The sequence below is a fragment of the Tamandua tetradactyla genome, chromosome 8, assembly GCF_023851605.1.
Source record: "Tamandua tetradactyla isolate mTamTet1 chromosome 8, mTamTet1.pri, whole genome shotgun sequence".
Classification (NCBI taxonomy): Eukaryota; Metazoa; Chordata; class Mammalia; order Pilosa; family Myrmecophagidae; genus Tamandua; species Tamandua tetradactyla.
In genome coordinates, this window is record NC_135334.1 from 118,225,619 (window position 1) to 118,252,159 (window position 26,541).

At 37.5% G+C, this 26,541-nt stretch overlaps 1 pseudogene; it reads right to left on the minus strand.

The window, feature by feature from the left end:
* Positions 1 to 14,347: 14,347 nt before the first annotated feature.
* Positions 14,348 to 21,127, minus strand: LOC143645283 (ubiquitin-conjugating enzyme E2 L3 pseudogene; annotated as a pseudogene).
* Positions 21,128 to 26,541: the final 5,414 nt, after the last annotated feature.

A 26,541-nucleotide genomic window follows, 5' to 3' on the forward strand; every position in this document is an offset into this window, starting at 1 on the left:
GGTCAGGAACACCTCTGTCAGCTGGGTAGTCACATGGCTGGCATCTGCTGGTCCTTTGTTCCTTGGTTCTATTGCTTTCCACTTCTATTCCTGTGAGGGCTCCTCACGTTACTTCTCCAGGGCTGGTTTTCATCTCTTGCCTTCCCTTGGCTCTCTCCAGGTTCTGGCTTGCTTAGTATCTCATGGCAGTGTATGCTAGGCTCCCAGCACCTACAAACATCAATATCTCTGTTCTCCACGTGTCTGCATCTCTGCTGTGAAGTTTCTGTTAGCTTTGAGGCTTCTACCATATCTGACTCTCTCCAAAATATTTCCTCTTTTAAAAGACTCCAATAAACTAATTAAGACACACCTTGAATGGGCTGAGTTACATATCTATCCAATCAAAAGGTTGTAACCACAACTGGGCATATCTCATCTCCCTGGACTTAATGCAATCAAAGCTTCCAACCTATGGTATTGAATCAGGATTAAAATAAATGGCTACTTTCACAAAATTGGATCAGGATTAAACCAGGGCTTTTCTAGGGTGCATAATACTTTCAAATCAGCACAACATCCTTCAAAGAAAAGCCCAGGGCCAGAATGGCTTCACAGGGGAGTTTTAACAAACCTTCCAAAAAGAATTATAGCCAATCTTATTCAAAATCTTCAAAAAAATTGAAGAAAAGGAACACTACCTAACTCATTTTATGAAGCTAACATCACTGTAATATCAAAACCTGATAAAGATACGACAAGAAAGAAAAACTAAAGGCCAATCTCCCATGAATATAAATGCAAAAATTCTGAGCAAACTCCTTGAAAATGGAATCCAATGGAACATTAAAAGAATTGTACACTAAATGGAGTTTATTCCAGGAATGTAGGTGTGGCTCACAACAAGAAAATAAATCAATGTGATACAACACATTAACAAATCTAAAGGGAAAAATCACAAGATCATCTCAATTGATACTGCAAAAACATTTGACAAAATTCAACACCCTTTTCTGATAAAAAACACTTTAAGAGGTAGGAACCAAAGGAAATTTCCTCAATATCTTAAAGGGCATATATGAAAAACCCATAGCCAGCACCATATTCAACAGTGAGTGAAAGAATGCCTTCTCAGGAATGAGACAATGATGGCCACTATCATCTCTACTATTCAACATTGCCCTAGAAGTTCTAACTAGATGGTTAGGCAAGAAAAATAAATAAAATGCATCCAAATCAGAAATAAAGAAGTAAAACTCTCATTATTTGCAGATGACATGATCTTATATTTGGAAAATCCCTAGAAATCTATGACAAAGTTACTTAAGTTGATAAATTCAGCCAAGTGGTGGAATACAAGAATAATGTACAAAAATCAGTAATGCTTCTATACAATAGTAACAACCTAAGTGAGGAGGCAATTAAGAAAAAAATTTCATTCACAATAGCCACTAAAAGAATCAAGTACCTAGGAATAAACTTAACCAATGTAGAAATGTAGACTTGTAATGAGGTTGAACTTAAATGTGTGGGAATTGACAGAAGTGATGGTAGTTCGCTATTGGAATTACAGGTAAAATGCCGTATTGAACATGAATGTGATTAGAAGGGTTGTTTAAAGTCATATATCTCACTAATTATCACTTCAAATATAAATACGTTCTTTCATGAACTACTTCAAATGTATAAACACTTATACAAGAAGTTGATAATAGAGTGGTATATAGGGAAATTACCTATTGCCTGCTGTGAATTATATTTAAAAAGAACACCTTACTAGTACCACACCTACACTAGGGGTAAATAATTAGGGCGGCGTATAAGGAATATGGGATTTTTGGGTTTTTCTTTTTGCTGTGGATGTGTCTATGTGATACAAAATACTTTGCAAAAAAAAAGTATTTGCAAAGACCTTTGAGGGATTGGAGAAAATATGTGGAACTATTAAACTTGCCCACTTGGGAAGTTCCTGAGGTTGTCTCAAGCATCAGGAACTTCCAATTTAATAAGCCAAGTCCTCAATCTTGAGGCTTGCCCTTATGAAACTTATTTCTGTAATGGTGAAACTAAGTCTAGTTATAATTATGCCCAAGAGTCACTCCCAGAGAAACTCTTTTGTATCTCAGATGTGGCCTCTTAGTCTATGCTGGTTTAAAATTGCTATATACCCCAGAAAAGCCATGTTCTTTTTCCTAATTCAATTTTATACAAGCAAACCCATTGGTTAGGGTAGGAGCCTTTTGATTAGGTTATTTCCATGGGCCTACCCAAAATTGGGTGAGGCTTTTTGATTAAATGGTTTCCATAGAGATGTATCTTCACTCATTCAAGGTAGGTTTTAATCTGCTTTTGGAGTCCTTTAAGAGGAAACTATTTTGAAAAAGTTCAGAGCCAACACAGACAGAGATGTTTGGAGATGCAGAAAGAAAACGTCTTTGAGAAAGCTGGTTGAAACAAGAAACCAAAGGACCAGCAGATGCCAACCATGTGAATTCCCAGATTGGTCATTCTTGAGTCAAAGTATTTTTCCCTGGATGCCTTAGTTCGGACATTTTTATGGCCTTAGAATTATAAACTTGCAACTCAATAAATTCCCTATATACAAGTCAACATATTTCTGATATATTGCATTTCCAGCAGCATTAACAAACTAAAGCGCTCTCTAAGCCAAATTCTGGAAATAAACTCACTACTTCCCTCTTATGTTGGACATAACTTCAAGGGATGTAAGTCTCCCTGGCAACATGGAACATGACTCCCAGGGATGAGCTTGGCCCTGGCTTCATGGGATTGACAATGCCTTATGACCAAATGGAGAGAAGAAATATAACAAAATAAGATTTCAGTGACTAAGATATTTCAAATAGAGTTGAAAGTTAGTTCTGGAGGTTTCTCTTATACAAACTTCAGCAAGAGATTGCAAAATGCCAAACCCCAATCAATAGTATTCCTGAAAACTCTAATGTATACCAGGGCTCTATCTGAGACTCTATCAAAGTTTTATTTATTGAATTTATTTTTCAGAAACTTGAAATATTCAGATTGTTTCAATGTCAGATAAGCCTTGCAACCCATATATGCCACTCTCTCCAAGAACATCCACCAGTTGCATTCCCCTACCCCATAATGTTGACACTCCTTTTCAAGATGAAGAGGTTAGAATGGTCATTTTGCCAACATCCCTGAAGATTGGGAGAATGATGATGAGAGGGAGGAGTTATAACAGAGAAAATAGGAGTTAACAAAAGACTATGCCTACTGAATCATAATATAGATATTTCTTTTCAGTTTCTAGTGTATTAGAACAGCATAAGGAAATAGCTGAAATTGTGTGGAAGTGTAACCCATACTGTACTTTAAAATTTGCTCTATACCTGTTAACTATACTTCGAAATTTATCACTTTTGTGCATATATGTTATATTTCACAAAAAAGAAAAAGTTTTAAGAAATAAACATGCCTACACTGTTATTATGTTGCTAGGTATTCTAGGATTCCCCTTTTGTATATCATTAAGATCTCACAAATTTTTTTTATGTTTAAGATACTTTATATTTATAAAATTTTATATTCAAAAGTTATATAATATACGTTATATCATTTACCTCTTAACAGATAACTATAAGGCAAATATTTCCATTTTAACTTATATGTTTTAAAATAAGCCTTCTGAATCTCCCTACAGTGTCTAATGGAATACTACAAATCTCATATTTGGAGGAAACCCATTTAGAGAGATTAATTTGTTCAATGTTACACAGTTGGTATGTGGCAGAACTAAGAGGAAATCTTATTCATTTACTCATCAAAATTTCATTGGGCACCTATACACACCGAAAGTTCTTGGTCTTGAGGATGCATCAGTAAACAAAATGGAAAAGACAAAAAATTAATCCGGCACCAATAAAAAACACATGACTTTATTATTATTTCATACGGTTTTAAACTTTCCTTTTCTTATTTATATGAACATGCCATCCAAGGATGTACAGTCTTCAGACCAAGATATTCTGAAAAAGCATTATTTTGAGGAAGTATACTGGAGCAGCAAAATGGCATGCAGTCACAGGATGAAAATGGGGCAGATGTGTCAGCCCAGTGAGTATCTCTATGGCATGGTATGTCCTATATTTGTCATTACTGGGAGAAAGGTGCTTAAAATTCTACCAGTAAGCAAATTAAGTATTAATTTATTTTTATTTTCTCCATGGATTTCCTCCTCATTTAATAACTCGTGAGTAGTAATTTTTATAACTATAGAAAATGTAGTAGACCCTGAAGGAATGGATAGTTAAACTAAAATGAGAAAAAGGAATTGAGAATGTGTGCTGGTTATGTAGCAAAAACACTAAAACAGTGTATTAGGTGAGTATCTTTTGAGTGGAAACCACAGAAATCCAACTCAAACTAGCTCAAGAACAAACTCACATATTTATAGCTTTTAGTGTGAAAAAAAAATCAACTACCTTGATAGTTGATTTCAGATGCTCTTAGAATGTCTGTTAAATCTTATCCTCCCTATCGTGAATCTGCTTTCTTCTCTCTGGCTTTTTGCTACAAATAGCTTTTTCTATTTGATAGGAAATACGGCCGATGGCAAATCTTGGTTTGCATAGTAGTTACAGCTCTTGCTTTCAGAGAGAGCATGATAAAGTTAAATTTTAAAAAGAGAAACTTAAACCAGGTATAATTATATGTTTTATATATTTCATGATTAATATATATATATATTTATATTTGATTTTAATAGAGTCCAAAATCTGGAAGTTTACTAAACAGAGTATCTCTTCCAAAGATTTGGCTTCTGATACTGTTCACTGAATAATTTTCTCTATTTGGCAGTGATAGTTACTGAGTTTTACTATTTATAAGCAGTTTTACTATGTATAAGGACCTGTGATAAGTCTTTACCTGTATTAAACACACTGGAATGTTGAAACAGCCCTATAAGAAAAGTTCCATCATTAAAAGTATGTTTAAAGTGTGTAAATTGACAACCCCACAACCACTCACTGGCTCAGAGCAGTGTCAGTCCACACTCCCAGTGCAGGTCCCTGGAACCACTTCCAGAGGGAGCAGGTTAATCCTCATGCACGTACTGGGGAGCATGCATGCCTGACCCAACCTGTCTGGTGGCATGAGGGACTCACCTCTGTGTGGAAGGCGACTGGGGCAAGGGATTGCTGGCTGCAGGAGATACTGTGCAGTGCAGACCATGAGGAAACTACTTTCTAGAGAAGAGGGGATGTGTACCCATGTAAATGAGGCAAGGCCTAAGTTGCCCTTTCCAACCTAACCTCCTTAGTGAAAACATTTCACTTTAAGAGGTATCCTCTGGGAAGCCTTCATTGACCTCCCAAAGTTGTACAGATTCCATCATTCATTTTCATAATATACTGCATAGCTCTTCTTCACAGTACCAAAAATAATTGCAAGTGGGCATTTAATTGAGCAGTAATTTGATAAATTTGTTAGACTAGACTGCAAGCTCCATGACTGCAGGATCCCATCTATTGTTAATCACTATTGCATAATAAGCTCTTAACACAGCTCCCCCTGTATAGTAGTTAATGGTTCATTTTATGTGTCAATTTGACTAGGTTATGGTGTCCGATTGTTTGGTTGAACATTGGCCTAGTGGTAACTCTGGAGCTATTTTGTGGATGGAATTAGCATCTACAATCACTTGACTTTAAGTAAAAGAGATTATACCCACAATGTTGGGTCTTATCCAATCAGATGTAGGTATTAAAAGCCAAAACTGAGGGTTTCAAGAAGAAGAAGGAATTCATGCATGAAGAACAAACTCTCTACTGCTCCCAGATTTGACTAAAGATTACAATGTCAGTCCTCATGGAATTTGCAGCCTCTGGCCTACCATATTGTTTTAGTTTGCAAGCTGCCAGAATGCAATATACCAGAAATGAAATGGCTTTTAAAAAGGGGAATTTATTAAGTTACTAGTTTATAGTTCTAAGGCTGTGAAAATGTCCAAATTAAAGCAAGGCTATAAAAATGTCCAATCTAAGGGACCCAGGGAAAGAGACCTTGGTTCAAGAAGGCCAGTGACTTTCAGGGTTTCTTTCTCAGCTGGAAAAGCTCATGGTGAGATCTGCTAGCTTTCTCTCCAACAGTTTCCCCAGGTCTCTGTCAGTTCTGGTGGTTCTTGTGCCTCTCTTTGCTCTAAAGCTTTTCCCAAAATGGTTCCCTCTTAAAGGTCTCCAGTGGCAACCCCACCTTAAATGGGTGGAGACACATCTCCATAGAAACCATATAATCAAAAGTTACCACCCATAGTGGGGTGGGTCACATCTTCATAGAAGCAATCAAAAAGCTCCCACCCAGCAATATCAAATGAAGACTAAAGAACTAAGCTTTTCTGGGATACACACAGATTCAAACTGACACATTCCACCCTTTGGACCCTCAAAAAGACATTTTCTTTCCAAGTACAAAATACATTCATTCCATAAGAATATGAGGAAGACTTAAACCATTTCAGTAACAATAAAAATAAAATACAAAGTCAGAAACAGTACAAAATCTCATCAAAGTCAGCTACAGGCATGGCCTGTCCTAAGACAAAATTCTCCTCTAGCTCTGGACGTGTAAAACTCAGAATAAGTTATTTGCTGCCAACATACAAAGGAGGGTCAGTTTTAGGATGCATGTTGCCATTTCCACAGGGAGAAACTGGAAGGAACACATGGATCACTGGATCCAAGCAGTTTCAGAAACCTGCAGGGCGAACTCCATTAGATTTCAAAGTCTGAGAGCCATTTATCTTCAGGGCTTTAGAAAGAAGCAGCCCCCCACCCCCACCCCTTTCCAAGGGCCTATGCAGCAGCTGCCTTTCTCTGAATGCAAACTTAGGGGACATTGGGGAGACCATCTTTTCTCAGCTCCACCCTCTCCAAGCATCGGGAATGCACCCAGGCTGTCTGCCCTCTCCAGGGTGCACACTCAACTGCTGCATGTGGTGGCAGCTAGGGTCTCCCCAATCCCCAAGGAATTTTCTCCACTGTCTCCAAGGCCTGAGGTGGTAAAACTTTTCCACTGCGATGAGGTAGGAGGCCCACCCTCTGCCATTGGTGCAAATTCACCCTCTCCAAGTGCTTGGGTGGGTGTATTCTCCTGATCAGAACTTAGCCTTCATGGTTCTGCCTCTGAAGACATTTTACTTTCACTCTGTCCCTTTACTGAGCCTTTTAGTTCAGACTGGCAGCAGTTCTGTTTATACAGATCTGTTTATACAGTATATTGCATAGAAAACCAACAGATCCCTTGTTGGTTTTCCATGCAATACACTGGGATAATGTCCATCAGACAAAAGGACTTTCCACAAATACTTCCTGGATAACTCCATCTCCAATCCTCACTTGTCCTATAATGGCTGACTGCTTCCAAGTTTGGTCAAGTTCTCACATGGGGCAACACATTCATCATTTCTTTCTAAAGCTCATCATACATATCTTTAGAGTCGACATTTCTACCACAGTCTTTTCTAAACATTCCAGGCCTTCTCTAACAAGCTCCTCACAACTCTTCCAGAATCTTCCCCTTATCCATTTAAAATGCCATTCCAATACGTTTGGTATTTGCAAACCACAGCAGCCACCCCACTCCAAATTAAAGCAAGTCTATAAAAATGTCCAACCTAAGGGACCTAGGGAAAGATACCTTGGTTCAAGAAGGCCAATGACTTTCAAGGTTTCTCTCTCAGCTGAAAAGGCACATGATGAGATTGCTAGAGTTCTCTTCAAAGGCTTCCCCAGGGCTCTGTCTGTTCTGGTGATTCAATTGGTTCTGGTGGCTTTCATGGCTCTATGGATTTTTCCAACACGGTTCCCTCTTAAAGGGCTCCAGTAAGCAATCCCACCTTGAATGGGTGAAGACACATGTCAATGGAAACCACTTAATTAAATGCTGCCACCCACAATTGGGTGGGTCACATCTCCATGGAAACAATCAAAAATGCTCCCACCCAGCAATATCAAATGAGGATTAAAGAATTTGGCTTTTCTGGGGTCCACCCCATATTCAAACAAGCACACCTATGAAAATATTGGTTCAGTTGTTCTGCTGGTTCTGTTTTTCTGAAGAATCATGGTTAAAACAATTAGATATACAGTAAACACTCTTAAATGTATTGCCTTGACCCACTTTACCTCTATATTCTTCCTTTAGAAATTTATACTACCCATTTCACAATAAGACCACCCCACTCCCACCCCACTCGCACTTCCACTCCTATTCTACCACTGATTTTATCCTGAAGGGATAAAATAAATTATTTAAATTCCCCTACCATGATGAAAAGCTATGATTCTTGCCCAATTTTAGAGATATTAGGAAGAGCTTCCTGAAAAATCATATCTTGCAAATGGGTTAATTATTTTTGTTTGGATTGTGGTGATTCTGTAATTGTAGATTAATTGGTTCCATCTGCTCTGTGATTTTCCAATTAACAGGTAATAGCTTTGGAAAGTCAGTTCCATTCTGACATGTGCAGGAATGTATTTAAGATGGTAATTTCTCCCCCTAATGCTCTCAGTTGCAGTATTGTTTTTTTTCTTTTTAAGTCCTAAGGCAAATGGCACATTCCTGCTCTTCAGTTGAGCTCTTCTAGGACAGACCTTCCTGAGCAGGGTCATAAACTTTTTTCTTTGCAATTGGTGTTCTGGGTCCATTTATTACTTGCTGTTGTTCCTTGTGGTGATTAATGCCAGTAATTTTTAAGGCTAGAGGTGTTTCATTTATTTTTTTAATTCAAAAATTGCCTGTTTGATTAAGTTTCCTCCAGCTGAGTTTTCATACCAGTAGAGATGACTGACTGCAGAATACCTGCTGTAAGTGAATGGCAGGGGATGGGGAGAGGTCAGGGAGTAGAAGGAGGATTTTCAGAATCATTTGAAAGTAAGTGCAAGTCTACCACTTCCTACTAGAAGACTGATCTTGAATGTCTCAGTACTTAACGTTAATGAAACACTTGAAGATTTTAAGAACCACTTCTTTTTCCTCCTCATCATCCTATGAATCATCATTAAGGGTATCAATTTATATGATTTTTGCTAAAGAGTGACAAACTTTGAGAAATTGGTTAAATAGTCAAAAATTCCAGTGGATCAGTGTCCTCTTTGAAAGCAATGGAGTTAAAGGATGAGAACTCAGATTATGAAATAATATTGATTTATTCAAGTAATAAATACTTTTTAGCATTTACTATGTGCCAGAAATGATTCTAAGCATGTGGGATATTTCAAGGAATAATTCAACGATACTTTTGCCTTTCTAAACCTCACATTTCAGTGTAAGTAAGAAAAAGAATACATGAAATAAATGAATAAATTAGAGACTTCTATTTCAGGCCATGACTGAGTAATAGGAACTGAATTTACTTTCCCACTAAAAACAACTAGTACCCAAGTAAAGTATATGAGATAAATATTTTCAGACATTGAACAACAGGCAGAGTGAAACCATGATATCTGAGAGAAAGTCAACAAATTTAGCCCTGTAATTGCTCCAGCTAATTGCATGAAAGCAATCTCCAGGCAACAGAGAGGACAGATTCAAACAGAGCCCAGATGTCTTACTGCATTGATGAGTTAGAAAGTGAAGTATACAGAGGACAAGATGACTAGAATTTGTGGGAATGAGCATTATAGATGAGAAAGAGGCACACAAAAGAACTCTGGAGAACTGCACAGTCAGCCTAAAGTTTGGGCTGACTGCTGATCTGAATAAGCATATGAGAAACTGCCCAAGGCAGCAAGAGAATAAACAGAGCAGTGACCAAACCATTAGAAAGACTGATATGGCCATAAATAACCCATTACCCCTCCAGCCACAGTGGGAAGACTCTAGTGCTTGGGCAATGGTAGAGGCCTTACAGAGTGCCACCTTCACAGTGAGTTTAATTAAGTCCTGGAATGAAACTTACTCTGCACCTGCTTTAGCAAAATTTAAAAGCAAGACTCACAAACATAAAATTGATCTCAAGTAATTTAATTGTTTCCCAGGACAAAAGTCTAATTCTATTTAAAGGAATACAACAAAAGCCAGCATCTAATAACATAAAAATCACAATGTCTAGCTTCCGAGTAAAAATAATAAGACATTTAAATAAGCAGGAAAATTTTACCCTTAGCAAGGAGAAAAATCCATCAATATAAACAGCTAGAAATTGATAAAGATGGTTGAATTTGTAGGAAAATAGACCTCAGCCTTGAAAGAAGCATTCAGAGTACTTCAAATTCCTCTCTAGCAGTAAAAATGTGGTTACATCCATATTTTGGAAGTCACAAATAATATGGAATATAATTCTACTTCCAGCATTTCAAGTTTTCAAAAAAGGAGCAGAAGGAATAGCTTTCATGCTGATTGGAATAATTATGATAAAATCATAAACAGAACTATTAACTGCAGAGTAGAGTGTGAGGTATTTTGTTTGTTAAGTCCAAAGGCTGGTTTTGCAGGGCAGACCTCCCTTGTTCCTGAATCACATATAGAGAACCTATCCAGTGAGCCTGCAGACACTATTTCCTATGCAAGAACTGGCAGACTTGCCATGTGTGTCAGCTTTAGGTTACCATGAAGGAGAACTGTTTTGGATCCTTTTTCCAGTCTGGTTTGGGCCTTCAATCTGCATTCTTCAGAGAAGAATAATAAGCTTCCTAGAAAGAGGAGCAAATAGCTTTCCATGTTACTGCTGTGATGCTAGCTGTGACCTCTCTTAGGAGACTGTAGATCCCCCAAACACTGCCACTTCCTGGCAATAATGAAGGGGTCACATGCTCATTCAAATATGGCCACCCTTGCCAGCTTAACTTTCCACCAATGATGAAAACTCTTTTCCTGCTCAGAGTAGCAAAGAGGTTTAGCTAGTTCAGCTACCCATATAAACATTCTAACATTGCCTGCCAACACTTGCAGAGCAGCAGTCTTCCTGGCCCTTTGCTTTAACTCTGCACTTTACACAATGCTGATGCCAACTGTAGGACTGAAAAAGTTTTGTTAGATGATCAATGGCATTGGGTTTGAAGCTTCAGGCTACACAATGGCTCTTCAATTTTGCAAAACTGAGAAGTGAAGAACAAATAAACATAACATTTGTGTTGTTAAAACTTTAAGTCAAGTGCATGCACTAGTAGATGCAATCTCTGAAATCAAGTTCTATTAGGACTGAGTGATGTAGTCAGAAAGCAGTTTGTAGTTGATGTTGTTAAAAGTAGAACACAAATAATGAAAAATAAAAATACAAATGTTTTAACAATTTGTATGCAATTCTGTGAAGCATTAAATTCCATTTCTGTGATCTTTATAGGAATATTAAATAGCTGTAAATGATGCAAATATGTTTATGTGAAAATATTTTAGACTCAGTGTCTGTCTAAAAGGAAGGTCCTTGAGACATGCCTGTCTACCACAAATCACTTTAAAGTATGTCATGAAGAGAGTCCTAGGCATCAGAATGAATTATCTTTTTATTTGTGCCTGATTTGTATAGTCACAGATATTATACTTTGATGATGTTGACACTGGGTCCATAATGAGAAATTTCTTGGATTATTAAGTGGATATACTTTTGAATATAACATTCTTGAATAAAATGTTGACTCTGTGTTGTTACAAGGTTATTCCTTTTAAGGCTTAGTATAAAGCTGTAGCAATTAAGATAATGGTATTGGTATGAGAAAAGATAGGTAGACCAATGCAATAAAAGAGGGAGAAAACAAACAAAACTGTGCAAATATGGGCATTTGGATTATTACAAAGACAGGCTGAAGAGCCATGGAGGAAAGGATCATCCTTTCAATAAACGGCAGAGACATCCAAATGGAAACGAAGAGAAAAGAATTGTAGTTTTTATTTTTCTTAACATTACACGATATTCCAGTTGTATTATAGATATGTATATATATATTCACAATGTGTGACATCCAAGTACAAATAATCATGTATCCAAATAAGCAAAAAATTTGACCCTTAACCTGTAGAAATGTCAATCAATAGAAACAGACCTCGATGTGACAAAGATAATGCAATTTGCAAACAAGGATGTTTTAAAGGGCTGTTATAAATATGTGGCATTAGTTCAAGAAGGTAGAGTAAAACACAAAAATGATGAGAGAAATGGGAGAGTATAAATGAAGGACCCACCTGAAATTGAAAAAATGAATATCTGAAAAGAAAAACACACTGAAGGAATTAATGGCAGATTGGATACCGAAGAAGACAAGATAAACAAACTTGAAGACCTAGCAATAAAAATTTTCCAAAATGACTGACTGTTAAAATAAATGACTAAAAACTTTTTTACTCAAAAATAATATTGTGAACTTCTAAAAAATAATACAGAAAAATAGCCTCATGACTCTGGGGTTGGGAAAAAGGTGTCTCACTGAGATCAAAGAATTCTTAGAGCTGAGAATATAAAAGATGTTGCTAGGGAGAGAGAAGGTATTGTCAGTGAATAATATGCATCCAGTTGAGATTATGAAGGAGTTACATAATTATAAGTGCTGGGTGACCATGGAAGTAAGTGACTAAGATAAGTGGGGAGAAGAGATCATTGACAGGGAATTAAAAGATCAGGTCAGGGTGGTAGGATAGTCTACCTGTATATTGAAATCATTAAGAAGAGTTGTTGACCAGTATAGGGGTTTAGTCTGAGTAAATGGTGGATGGTGCTGTCATTTTCTCATGAAGGAAAAACTGCATTCCACCTTTTTCATGTCCTTACTCTTTCCTTCCATTTGCTATAGCACATCCAAATGCCACAAACCATCTTTAGTCTTATCTTCCCAATAAGCACTTCCCTGACTATCCCTGACCTAGAAAAATGCTTCCTCATGCAAAATTTTGTCTCCTCCATCAGCTGTACCATACATTTTGTACTTGGAGGAGAGCAGTCCACCTGTCCAGAGTGCACACATTGTACAGTAATGTGACTGGGAAATAAATTTCTCTTAGTCTTTCAGACTTTATTTTCTACAGCAGCTTGTGTTACACTTTCTAATACACATTTTTTTCTCCTTCTCTCTGTCCTAAAATGCACCAGTTTTAATCGTATGTCATCAGTCATGTCACCAGCTAGCTCTCATTTTTCCTATTGTCTATTAATGGTCAAGTCATTCTCCCCAACTTCTCAATAATGCTGGTTTCTGACTCACCATCATCATTCCCACATTAAATTTAAAAGAACATTGTTTTGACAATTCTATGTGCCCTTTATTGTTGGAACATCTTTAGAGACATCAGCAAAATTAGAATAATAGTTGCTATTAGGCTCTAAAAGAAAATGACCAACCATTTAATAGATTCTATGTTCCACTCAGGCTGGAGCTTTACGTCTTTACAACAACTCTATGATTTCACAAACACATGCATACACACAAAATAAACTAAGGCGTACAGTTATATGGCTTTTTTTCCTCTGTTTTTTGTAGTAAGTTAATTGACAGAAGTAGGCTTCAGATCCATTTTATCCTAACTTCAAAGCCATGCTCTTTTCAAAGAAAAAACATTCCTACTTAAGAAAATGTAAAAAATGGCATAGTCACTTAAAAATGACAATTTCATGAACCCAGAGTATAAGTCTAAGATCTGGTTTAAAAGAAACTGTAGGAATAAAAAATGTCAGCGTTCTGCTTCCCCCAGAGAATTCAGCTAACAAACTAATGCTATCTGCTTAGGTGTGAGCCAGCTGCACAAACACCATGCACACATATTGTCACCTAAGATAATCATGATGGCACTTGCCAAATTGTGCATTTAATGAGCTGATGTGATGTGCATTATGTATTCTCTACAGCCACTTATGGAGCATTTCTGCAAATTTGCCTTTGCCTACCAGCTTTACAAAAATGTCCAACGATTTGTGCAGCTGTGGGAATAGATTTTCCCAGGGCCTCTGTGCAGAAGCATATTCCAAGTGAAGCCTAACTCTTAGAGAAAAAAGAGGAGAAATGAAAAATGAGGATACAATAGAAAGGAAAATTCAGAAACAATCATTCTTTCAATAGGATCATGAGTGACAGTGTTTAAGGATAAGACTGAGTTGTTTTCACCCAATTTTTCTCAGAATTGTTTACGGAAAACAATTTATACCTTTTTATAATAAAGTTATTTCAAAATTACTTACAGCTCAAGCCTGTATAGCTTCTTTTTTTAAAAATTAAACTTTGTATTTTGATGTATTTGTAGATTCAGATGCAGTTTTTTGGTTTGTTTTTAGAACAGCTTAAAGTTTTAATCCTTACTTTACCTAAGCCACTCTTGATTAGGAAAACTTTAGAAAGCTAGTAACTGCCACAAGCGGACACTTTCTACTGCTGGGGTCTCTGCTCACACTTGCTGGAATCAGTCACGGCAGGTGCACAAGTCGCTTTTCCCCATATTTCTTTTTAAACTCCCCAGCATTCTGGGGACAGAATGTTTTATGGTCCTTACTCTTCAGTTATGGCTGCTTGAACGAGCTGCTTGGACTGGGGGTCATTCACCACTGCAAGGAGGGTCTGGATTTCCTGGTTGGTTTTGGTGGCTGCCTTCCAGTTTCCAGCCCTAAGTCCTGGCAGACAGATCTGCTCCTTTTCATCCACACTCTGGTGGCCAAGCTTTGTCTCAAATGGGATTGTCGGTTGTTTGGATGGGTACTCTGCTGGAATGTTGACTTCTAATCCTTTGGAGGGCTGTCGGGGCAATAAGCTCTTGCCAAGTCAATGCATCAGCTTCATCAGCCTGGATGCTGGAGAAGTTCTTCACGCCACATTTGCAGATTTCTTTAAGCTCCTTCACCAGCCTCCTGCTGATTCTCGGTCTGGTGCTGTTGCTTCCCCAGTGAGGTACAGTTTTAAGAAAGAACAGAGAGGGAGCTCAGGAAACTTTTACTTAGCTTCTTCCAAAGGTCACACAGTTTCACAACAAGGACATTGACACTGACATAATCCAATAACTTTATTCAGCTTTTTAACAGTTTTACCTGTACTTATTTGTGTGCCTATTTAGTTCTACGCAATTTTATCACATGTGTAGTCTCTTTATCAGTCACCACAGCCAAAATACGGAATGATTGTTTCAGCACAAGGATCTCATATTGCCTTTTATCATTATATCCACTTTCCTTCTATCCCTCTCCCCCTTTTCTAATCCCTGATGGCCACTCATCTGTTCCCTACTTCTGTAATTTCATCCTTTCAAAAATATTGTACAAATGGAATCATCCCATATGTAAACTTTAGCATTTTTTTTCACTTAGCATAATTCCCTGGGGATTCATCCAAGTTGTTGCATATATCAACAGTTTGTTTCTTTTTATTTTCAAGTGGTATTTCATAGTATGGATATGTGAGGTATGGTGATGCCACACAAAGGGCAAAAGAGAGAGACTGGGACAGTTTGAAAGATTTATTATACTACAGTTCCCTGAGGAGAATGCAATATGTCACACAGGGCAACACAGAAAATTCTGGGGTTGGTCACAAGGCAGAAAGAGAAAGTTTCTATATTATGGTTTGTATGGGAATCAGCATGGATAGGGCAGGGGCATCCTAGGGACAGCCTGGCTATATTTGAAGTGGTGCCACAGTTTCCAGGATTGTAATTATATAGAAGCAACAGATGTATAGGTGGGGCTTGGCCACCTGGGGACACCTATAGATGTTAGAGCACCAATTTATAGAAGCTAAAAATGTGGTTAATAAGAATTAAATAAATCAGTATTTATTTAATTATTAAGCCACTGTAGGGCATCTGGATTGTTTCCAGTTTTTAGCTATTAAGTTTAAAGCTACTGTGAACATTGGCATACAGGCTTTTTGGTGAATATAAGTTTTCATTTCTGTGGCATAGATGTCCAGAAGTATAATTGCTGAATTGGATGATAATTTCCTATTTAGTTTTATAAGAAACTAACAGACTGTCTTCCACAGTGGCATATTGCTTCTGAATGAATAGAAATTGTGTTTATCAAGCACTTACTATGTCAGTTGTTTAATTCATTCATTAGCATATGTATTCATTCAGCAAATATTTATTGATTACCTACTATGGTCATGGCGTTTTTAAAGAAATGGGATAGAAAGATGATAGGATAATTCCCCTGCCTACATATACTGTGGGAAGAAAGCACCAATAAATATACAAACAAAGTGATAATTTTAGATGGTAATGAGGATAATAATACCAATAGATGAAGATAATGGTATGGAATCTAATAGGAGAGGGGCATTTTTAGCTAAGGTTGTCAGGGACTGCTTCTCAAAGGTTGTGACATTTACATTGAAAACTGTTTGATAAGAGGGAAGCAGCCCTGCACATATCTGGGGCAAGAAGGTTTCAACAGAAGGTAGTGGCAAATGCCAAGGCTCTGGGATGTGAGATTTACAAATCAATAGGTCAGAAAGTTCTGAGTGTGGCTGGAGACCACTGAATGAGGGGGAGAGATAAGCAGGGAAAGAGGATGGAAAATCTTATGTCTCACACTGCTAATGCCTTCCATATATTGATTGGGATGTTATTCTCTTTGTCATTTGAAGTACCCAGAGCTATCCTACTTTGTCTGGGCTACTATGACAAATATCACACCCTGGTTTGCATATAGGAGTTTATTGTCTCATGGTTTTGGAGGCCAGAAATCCAAAATTGAAGTCTTGACTGGCCATACTTTCTCCTGGAGTCTAAGCCATCTTATGCTGCTTTACAGCGATCCCTGGGGTCTCCTGGCTGGAATCGCTGCCTCTATCCCATGACAATCTGCCTCATTCTCTGGTGTCTTCTGACTGGCTGATTCTTTCTGAATTTTCTGTGCTCTGTAAAGACTGCAGGCATTTGGGGTAAGGCTCACTCTATTCAATTTCACCTCATCTAAATAGATCTTTGAAGATTTTATTCACAAGTGAGTCCACACCTTAACTAACAACAGCAACTTCAAATGTCCCCTTTTCAAGTGGTTTTACACCCACATGACTGTAGATTAAGGCTTGAACCTGTGTTTTTCTTGGATACAGGAAGCAACCCCCAACAGGGGCCTTCATGAAAAGGAAGGGTAGGATTGAAAATGGACAATGCAGGGTATACAGTGAGGGTTCAATGAGGAAAATAGAAACCACATTATTTCACTTGAGGCTATTCCAGCTGGAGTCCAACCCATTGAGTGAATTTAGGGATATTTAGACTGATGGGGACCAGTGAAGATCAGAACCCAAATCCCCACCAACTCTTCCATTACTTTGTAGGTGATGTTTGGGAAAGGCAGTGTTCTCGTTTGCTAGCTACCAGAATGCAATATAGCAGAAACGGAACGGCTTTTAAAAAGGGGAACTTAATAAGTTGCTAGTTCACAGTTCTAAGGCCAAGAAAATGTCCCAATTAAAGCAGGTCTATAGAAATGTCCCATAAAAGGCATCCAGGAAAAGATACCTTGGTTCAAGAAGGCCAATGAAGTTCAGGGTTTCTCTCTCAAGTGAGAAGGCACATGGCAAACACAGTCACAGTTTCTCTCTCATCTGGAAAGGTACATGATGAACACAGTCAGGGTTCCTCTCTCATCTGGAAGGGCACATGGCAGACACGGCATCATCTATTAGCTTCTTCTCCTGGTTTCCTGTTTCATGAAGCTCCCCGGGAGGCATGTTCCTTCTTCATCTCCAAAGGTCGCTGGCTGGTGGACTCTGCTTCTTGTGGCTATGTCATTCTGCTCTGCTCTCTCTGAATCTCCCTCATTCTCCAAAATGTTTCCTCTTTTATAGGACTCCAGAAACTTATTAAGACCCACTCAAATGGGTGGAGACATGTCATCATCTAATCCAGCTTAACAACCACTCATGATTAAATCACATCTCCAGGGAGATGATCTGATTACAGTTTCAAACATACAGTATTGAATAGGGATTATTCTGACTTATGAAATGGGATTTAGATTAAAACATGGCTTTTCTAGGGGACATAACATCCTTTCAAACCAGCATAGGCAGTGTTCCTAGATGCAATTTGGCTTGATGAGACAATTGTGGGCTTTGAAGTTAGACATATCTGAGTTCAAATCCTAACTCTGCAACTTATAAGTAGTCTCAGACAAGTTTTTAAATGTTTGTGGATACCCAGTTTCCTCATTTATAAATAAAATAACAACCTCAGGCAATTGTTAAGAATGAAATGAAACAATGTGAGTAGGTTCTTGCCCACAGTACTTGGTCCTATGGCTCAGATCTGCCTTAAAGACATATTGGCTCAGAAATCCCCTCCTGACATATCTCAGCACAAGACAACCTACCCAAGTAGCTAAAATTATGAGATCCTATATTAGCTAAAAAGTGATGACCTAGAAATCAAAACATTGGTATCTAAATAGAGGCCAGAATTTGACCTCAAATTCATATCAGTAACCTGCTACCCAAAACAAACGAACAAGCAAACGAAAGTGTGAATTCCTTGGTGATTTCAAATTCAGTGGGCTCTTGCGTAAAGGTAGAAATCAATTGCCAATTGCTCATCTGTGATTACTATAATCAATGTTAATGCGCTATAAACCAGGTTTGATTATTGTTGTTTATCTAAAAACAACATATGCAAAGGCTCCATGTTTGAAAACATCTCTTTGGTCTTGGCGGGAGAAGAATTAGGAACAGATTTCAAGATAAATAAAAATACTCTCCTGTCCTGATTCACTTGTAAACACAGAAAAATCTATATAAAGGGAAACTGCCTCAGCTTTGCTGTTGAAAGAGACATGTTTCAAGTGTCTCACATTCCTGTATACACTTTGCATATCCCTGGAAGGACAATGAGGTATGGCAATTACAGGCATTTTTCTAAGAGTTAATTAGAAAAAGTTGTGAATTTTTTTTTGACATTTTCTGAAATTTATTCTCATGTATCCATATCGGTCTAGAATGCAAAGGAGTGGTCACCTCAAACTAAGGCAAAAAGAGAAATGATATTTTAATATTGTATTGCTTAATTCAATTAGCAATGTGGTCAAACTGAGCAACCATGTGCAAGTGTTAAATGGAGACATTATTTGCAAAATCATTTGTAAAGTCACTAAGAAGTGATCCCTTTTAACTTTGGAAGATCTGCCAAGATAATCCATTTATTAAGGAACTAACAAGAAAGTTCATTATTTTTATTTCTGGTTTCTTTCTACTTAGACTGTCCCCCTGAATTCATATCTTCTCCTTGATGTCAAATCCCAAAGGAAAAGGACTTAAGTAGCTATCAACTCCCGCACTCCTTCTATCTCACCAGATAAGAAGCCAGCAAATGTGGACTGATAACTAAAATCCTCCTGAAACCAGAGCCACTGATAGGTATGGAAAGCATCAGGGTGCAAAATTCCAGATTTTCAGTATTTGAGATTTAAAAGTCCAAAAGGTAAAATGGATTCAGAACTCGCTTAAAACTGTTAAATTACCACTTTAAAATAACTATTCATCTTAGCTCTTTCACAACTTCGTATTTTTCATACTCTGCATGGAAAGATTCTGTCAGGTCTAGTGCCTAGATTCATCACAGTGCTTCATGCTTCTTTTTAGCATTCTTTAAAAAAATCAGTGAATATTTTGTGGTGATGACTTTTATATAGAGAAATCAAGCTGCCTATGGAGTTGTCATGTTCAGCATTTATTTCCCTAAATCACATAATCCTGTCAGATCAATTGCTTATATTTCCTAACTACCACCAAATCACCTGACTTCTAATATAATTAGTATATGCATCTTCTGGGTTGTTTGAAAATAATCAGTAAATGATTTGTAATGGTTTTCAAAGAAAACATACGAAGTACTATTTTGGGCACAGGCCTCCAAAAAGTTTAATTTAGAAAGGATCACCCATGACCTTTTGGTTGTTGTTGTTGTTAAGAATTCGATGGCCTGTTAATAAAGTTGAGATGTGTCATAAATCAAGTTCTGAAAGAATAATTTTAAAGTATTATTCAATACCTCTTGGAGCTATTAAAATAGAGGAATTGGGGAAAATTTAAGCACAATATCTTGTAGCCAAATAAAATTAGAATGGATAGTGCATTTAATTAAAATGGATAAAATCATAGAAAAACTCAATATAAAGAGAGTATCATGTCTGGGAAGAAAAATTTGGAGAAAACAAAGTAAACTATACAAAGAAAAGATTTATGAATTCCACTATGTTATGTTGGTACAATTAAACTATAATTATATCTGTAAAAATAATAAATAGAAAAGCAAACATGTTCAAGCAGTTCAAGATATTTAAGAATAAAATTAGAACAATTAACACTGTCTGCAGTAGCATTGCCATATGGTACTTTTACTTTTTGAGTCATATGTTCATAGATTTCATTTTTTTATAACACATATAACTTTATAATTACAAAGGAACCTTATTTTAGTTACATGATAAAAATATATAATTTAATATCTAAAATAAACAAGATAATTTAGACTAGACCCAAATCTTAAACTTACAGTTTTTTTTCTTGTGAAATGATTTTGCTAAACTTTTCCTGACCTGTTAAAAATCCAAGATTTGTTTTGAGATTGAGGGATGATTAGAAAAGACTCATATTATATCTGCCGTTTTCCCTACTTTAATGACAGTGGAAGATAAATTAGACACTTAGGAGAGAGTTCTTGTACAAATGGGGCGGGTATTTGAAGACAAACAAAATTTGGCATCAACTGCAAAACCACAGACCCTCAACAACATTTGAATTCTGTTTTACACTGAGTCCACTAAAAACATTTATATGAGACGTTAAAAAAATCAACACTTCACAAGTAGGGAATTTGTTTCTTCTCTGGAGTAATTATTGATACTTGTGAGTTCAAGGAGTCTATGAAAAATGCTTTTTAGCTACATTTGAATATTAATGAAGGCAGATGACATTTTAGATAAAAAGAAAAAATTCTACTCTGAGTGATCGCTATGGTTTTGTATAAAATTGTGAGTTTACATTTTTTTAGTTTAAGACTAAGTGCTATTATATTTGTGGTTTCATTTTTTAATTGAAAATGCCTATGCTTAATATTGCATTTTATTGTAGTGAATTAAAACAAAATAGAGACATTTTTCACACCATCATCCCACTTCAGCACCTCCTAAGGACTTTGCATTGTCATGATGCCTCATCATCTTATACCTTACCATCAGGTCCTCACTGGCCATCCCTAATACCTGTTTATGCAAAATAAACAGCTTCTTGCTCTACTCCCTGTATCCCATTCAGGAGCAGCCCATGCAAAAGTCCTCTAAAACTCCCCAGTCCCCACTCTTGCTTGACTAATTGCTACAGCTCCACGTACATGACCCTACCCAGGCATAGATGCCAGGTCCACCAGAACCTTTTGCTCCTGGCCTGCTTGGTTGAGCCTCCAATGTTGATGTGGAGTGAGGGGTGCCACTCCTCCCTGTTCTAGGACTTGTGAACAGTAATAAACTTTTCATTCATACATCTGTGCTGTCAGTCGTCTTTGCCCCCCCTGAGCATCTAAAGAGTCTCACAATGCATATATATATATATAATTAATTTTAAAATGCGTATGCTATATGCATATATTCACATACTTAAGATCGCTGTAAAATGAACATCTATTTGAACTAAAGCATGAATGCAATAAAAGTACCTTTTTTAAAGAAAGTATCCACTACCAAATAGAAGCTCTGCTATAGTGACCTTTAAGATTAAGTCCCTGACTTCATGGATTTAATTGATAGACAGGAAGCAACAACAGAGATTTCTTAATTCCATCTTTTCTGATTTATTATATTATTAAAAGCACATTATTTTTCTTAAGATCCATCTGATTTGTAATATCAGCAATGATTCAGGGTCACTCCTATAACTCTATACTTTCTTCATTGTATTATATAGATTTTGATGTCTGGAAATAATATATTAACATTAACAATAATAGTCAAGCAACAATAACAATGACATTCATTGAACACAGTTTCTGTGATGATGACCTTAACACTGGAGTTATATCATCTCATCACCTCAATAATTCTATGACAGAAGAGCTGTATCTATCCCTGTCTTGCAGAAGAGGGCACTGAGGCACAGATATTTTAACTAACAAATAGTGGAGCAGGGATTTGAACCAAGAGTTGTTTAAGGCCAAAGAATTGATATAGCACCATGTTCAGTTTCTTGGCAAGGCTTGTAGCATTTTATAGTTATAAGGACCATCTTTGAATAAAGAAATAATTCGTCCTTGTCCCTAACTGCCCCTTCATGCCAGGGTTACTCTGACCAATGTATTTGATCTGTCTAAGCCTTGATTTCCTTCTCTGTAGAATGAGCAAAATAATATCTCATTACAGGAGCCTGTACTTTTTTTTTTGAAAGTAAAAGAGATAATATATGTAAAATACATAGCACAATGCCTGGACAACTATAAGCATTTGATATATGGGCAGTAATTATTATTATTATCTTAAAAATTTTACAGATACATGTCAAGTCTCAGAAAAGAGAATTTATTTGCTCAAGATTATGTGGTGTCAGAACTTAAACAAGCACCCAGGTCTCTTGAATGCCAGATGTGGCTCATCTCTTCAGGCAGTTATAATTTCCATATGATTCATAGCAAAAAGTCTATATAGCTGTAAATATACCTAGAATTCCTTGACTTCTACCTCAAAAAGTTTCAAATATTCACATTCTTGTGGTTAATATCTGACAATTCCACAAATATCAACATCTGACTAAGGTGATAATCCAGGTTTCCGGCTGCTCAGGTGGAGTCTATCAAATAAACCAGCCCTCTACCTAGGCAATGACCCTTCTGCCACCATGTTTTAGCTTCCTAGGTTACTTAAGTAAATACCATGACTTGGGTTGGGTTAAATAATAGAAAGCTATTTACTCACAGTTTTGAGGCCAGAAAAATGTCCCAATCAATGTATCAACAAGGCAATGCTTTTCCAAAGACTTTGGCATTCTAGGGTTGGCTGCTGGTAATCCTTGGTTCCTTTGTCCCATGGAAAGGAGCATGGTGATGTCTCCTGGTCTCTCCCTTCTCTTCTAGCTTCCATTAATGTAGCTTCTTACTTCCTGTGGCTTTCTCTTGACTTATAAAGAACTTTACTAACAGGATCAAACTCTCCTGATTGGGTGTGTTCTAGCTTGCTAGCTGCCAGAATGCAAAACACCAGTGACATATTGGCTTTCAATAAAAGGGGATTTATTTAGTTATCGTATAGTTCTTCAGAGGAAAGGCAGCTAACTTTCAACTGAGGTTCTTTCTTATGTGGGAAGGCACAGGGCGATCTCTGCTGGCCTTTTCTCCAGAACTCTTGATTCCAACAACTTTCCCCAGGGTGATTCCTTTCTGCATCTCCAAAGGCCTGGGCTGACCTGCGAGTGCTGAAATGAGGTATGCTGAGCTGCTTGGGCTATGCTATGTTGAGCTCTCATTTAAGCACCATCCAATTAAAGCAAACATCATTCAGTGCAGCAGGCATGCCTCCTAGCAACTGCAGATGTAATCAGCAACAGATGAGGTTCATATGCCAATGGCTCATGTCCACATCAATAGAACTAGGCACCGTCACCTGGCCAAGTTGACACCTGAATCTAACTACCACAGGCTGGGCTACACGCACCTTAACTGAAGTAGACTCATCAGAAGGTCTTACTTATAATCAGTTCACACCCATAGAAATGGATTGGATTTAAGGTCATATTTTTATAGGTTACTTACAGTTTCAAACCACCACACTCCACACTCTGGACCCCCCAGAAACATGTTCTTTCTACATGTAAAATATGTTAATTCCATCACAACATCCCCAAAGCCTTAAGTCATTTTAGTAACAATGCTAAGTACATAGCCTCATCAAAATTGGTTATGAGTGGTCTCCCCTCTGTCTGTGAACCTGTGAAACCTAGAGAACAACTTATCTCCTTCCAATATACAAAGGAGGAACAGGCACAGGATAAACATTTCCATTTGAATAGGGAGAAATTAGAAGAAAAACAGGGGTCACAGGTCTCAAACAATTTCTAAACCCTTCTGGGCAAACTCCATTACATTTCAAGGTCTGAGAGTCATCTATGGAATGCTGTTACGCCTCCTGCATGGTGGAGTAGCAGCCCCACCCTTTCCAATGCTTGTGCAGCAGCCATACTCACACGAAACACTGGGGTGAAGGTCTACCCACTCCAAGCATCAGAATAGTATCCAGGCTCTTTGCAATCCCCAGGTCACAAACTCCACCCTCTCTGAAGAATCTTCCTGAGCAATGGGGAAGAAGGTCCACCCTCTTCAGGCACTGGGGCAGACTCACCCTCTCCACAAACACGGATAGACCTGCTCACCTCTCCTCTGTATGAAAGGGTGTCTTGGTTCAGAAGTCAGCCTCTATGATTGTGCCCTTGGAGTGATTTGTCCTTTGATTTGTCCCTTCATTATCTCTTTTATTACACTAGCAGTGGTTCTGTTCATACAGATTATGCAAAAAAAAATGTCAGTTTTGCTTGTAATTCATAGGGGTCCAATCCATCACACAAAATAATTTTCCACAAATCCTTTCTGGATAACTGTATTTACATTCCTGACTTCTATGGAAATTGCTGGCTACTTCCATATTCAATTAAATCTTCATATGGAGCACTAATTTCTGGGGACTCACTTTCTAGAAACTCAGAATTCCATACCATCAATTCTGCTTTCTTTGTGTCCAGGAGTTCAGCTCTCAGCTTATCCCGCTCTTCTTACATTTTATTATAAGCTACAAGGAGAGACCGCTTTCCATGTTTAGCTTAGAAATATCCAAGTTCACTACTCTTAAGCTGCCTTCCATCTGACATAAGAACTCAATTTTATAAGCGCTCTACCACTTTAAAACAAGTATCACCTTTCCTCAAGTTTCCAAAAACACATTTATCATTATCTTCCTTCTATGTTGGTTTGAAACTGTTACGTATCCCAGAAAAACCATGCTCTTTTAATCCTAATGCAATCCACAGGGCGGACCTATTGTTCGATTAGATTATTTCCATAGAAATGTGACTTCACCCATTCAAAGTGGTTCTTCATTACTTTACGAGAATCCTTAATAACACCCACAGACAGAGAGAGAGAGAGCCAGAGCTGATGCAGAGAGCAGACACCTAGACACAAATATTTGGAGATGCACACAGAAATACCCTGCATGCTATGCAAGGACTCACAGAAATAGTCAGAAGCTGGAAAGAGCCAAGGGAAGCTAAAAGATGAAATCCAGAGTTCGCCCCAGAGAAGCTAAGTGAGGAACCATAGACACTTAGAGAGAGAGCCACTGGAATGAGAAACTGAAAGTAATGCACCAGGTACAAGGGCCTCAAACACCAGTCACATGACTTCCCAGCTCACAGAGGTGTCCTGGATGTCAGCTGCCTTTCCTCCAAGAAGGTATCTTCTTACTGGTGCCTTAATTTGGACATTTCATGACCTTAGAATTATAACATGCAACAATAAATACCCTTTATGAAAGCCAATCCATTTCTGATATATTGCATTCTGGCAGCTTTAGCAAACCGAAACACTTTCCAAGGTCTCATTGCAAGTATCTTTAGCATCATATTTCTATCAAAAGTCTCTTCAAACAATCTATGCATTTTCTACCAAACAATCTAGGTTTCTATCAAGCACAATTCCACACAATTCTTTAAGCATCTACCAATTATATAATTCTAAAGCTGTTTCCACATTTTTTTTTGGTATTTGCAATAGCAGCACCCCACTCCTGGTAACAAGACTGTTTTTGTTGCATAAACTGCTTAAGCGAATACCAAGAAATGGGTTAGGTTAAATAATGGAAATTTATTTGCTCACAGTTTTGAGGCCATGAAAATGTCCACATAAAACCATCATCAGGGCGACACTTTTTCCCTGATAGCTGTGACATTCTTGGGCTGGCTGCTAGTGATTCTTGGTTCTTCTGTCATATGACAAGGCAATGCTGAAGTCTTCTGGTCTCTTCTTTCTTTTCTGGCACCCATTGATACAGCTACTTGCTTCCTGTGGCTTTCTGTCTCTGAATTTATTTCCACTTATATAGGACTCCAGTAATAGGATTAAGACTTATCCTGATTGAGGTGGGTCCCACTTTAACTGAAGTAGCCTCAAAAAAAAGTCCTACTTACAATGGATTCATACCTACAGGGATGGATTACATTTAAGAAGCTTAAATTAAATTTATGCAGCTTCAAACCACCACATACCACCACATATCTACAACTCTCCAGTGACCTTCTACCTTCCTTCTTATTTTGAATTGGCTCATTTTCAGAGAAAAAATACTTGGACTATTTCAGTGAAGGCCCATGGTGTACATTGTTATCAGGGCAGGTTCTGTCCAGGCCCCAGTAGAAAGTAATGCTTAATTTTTGCTCACTGTGGAAGTAAAAGTCTTAAAGATAGAAATTACTAATCATCACCATCATCCTCATGGTAATCTTATCCACCTCCTCATCAAGACTAACAATGAGCATTGCGATTGGCATAACATGAATAGTGTTCAAATGTATTCAAAAATCCATTATCTCATTTGGTCATATTAATGAACTTGTATATTATCTCTGTTTAAGCAAG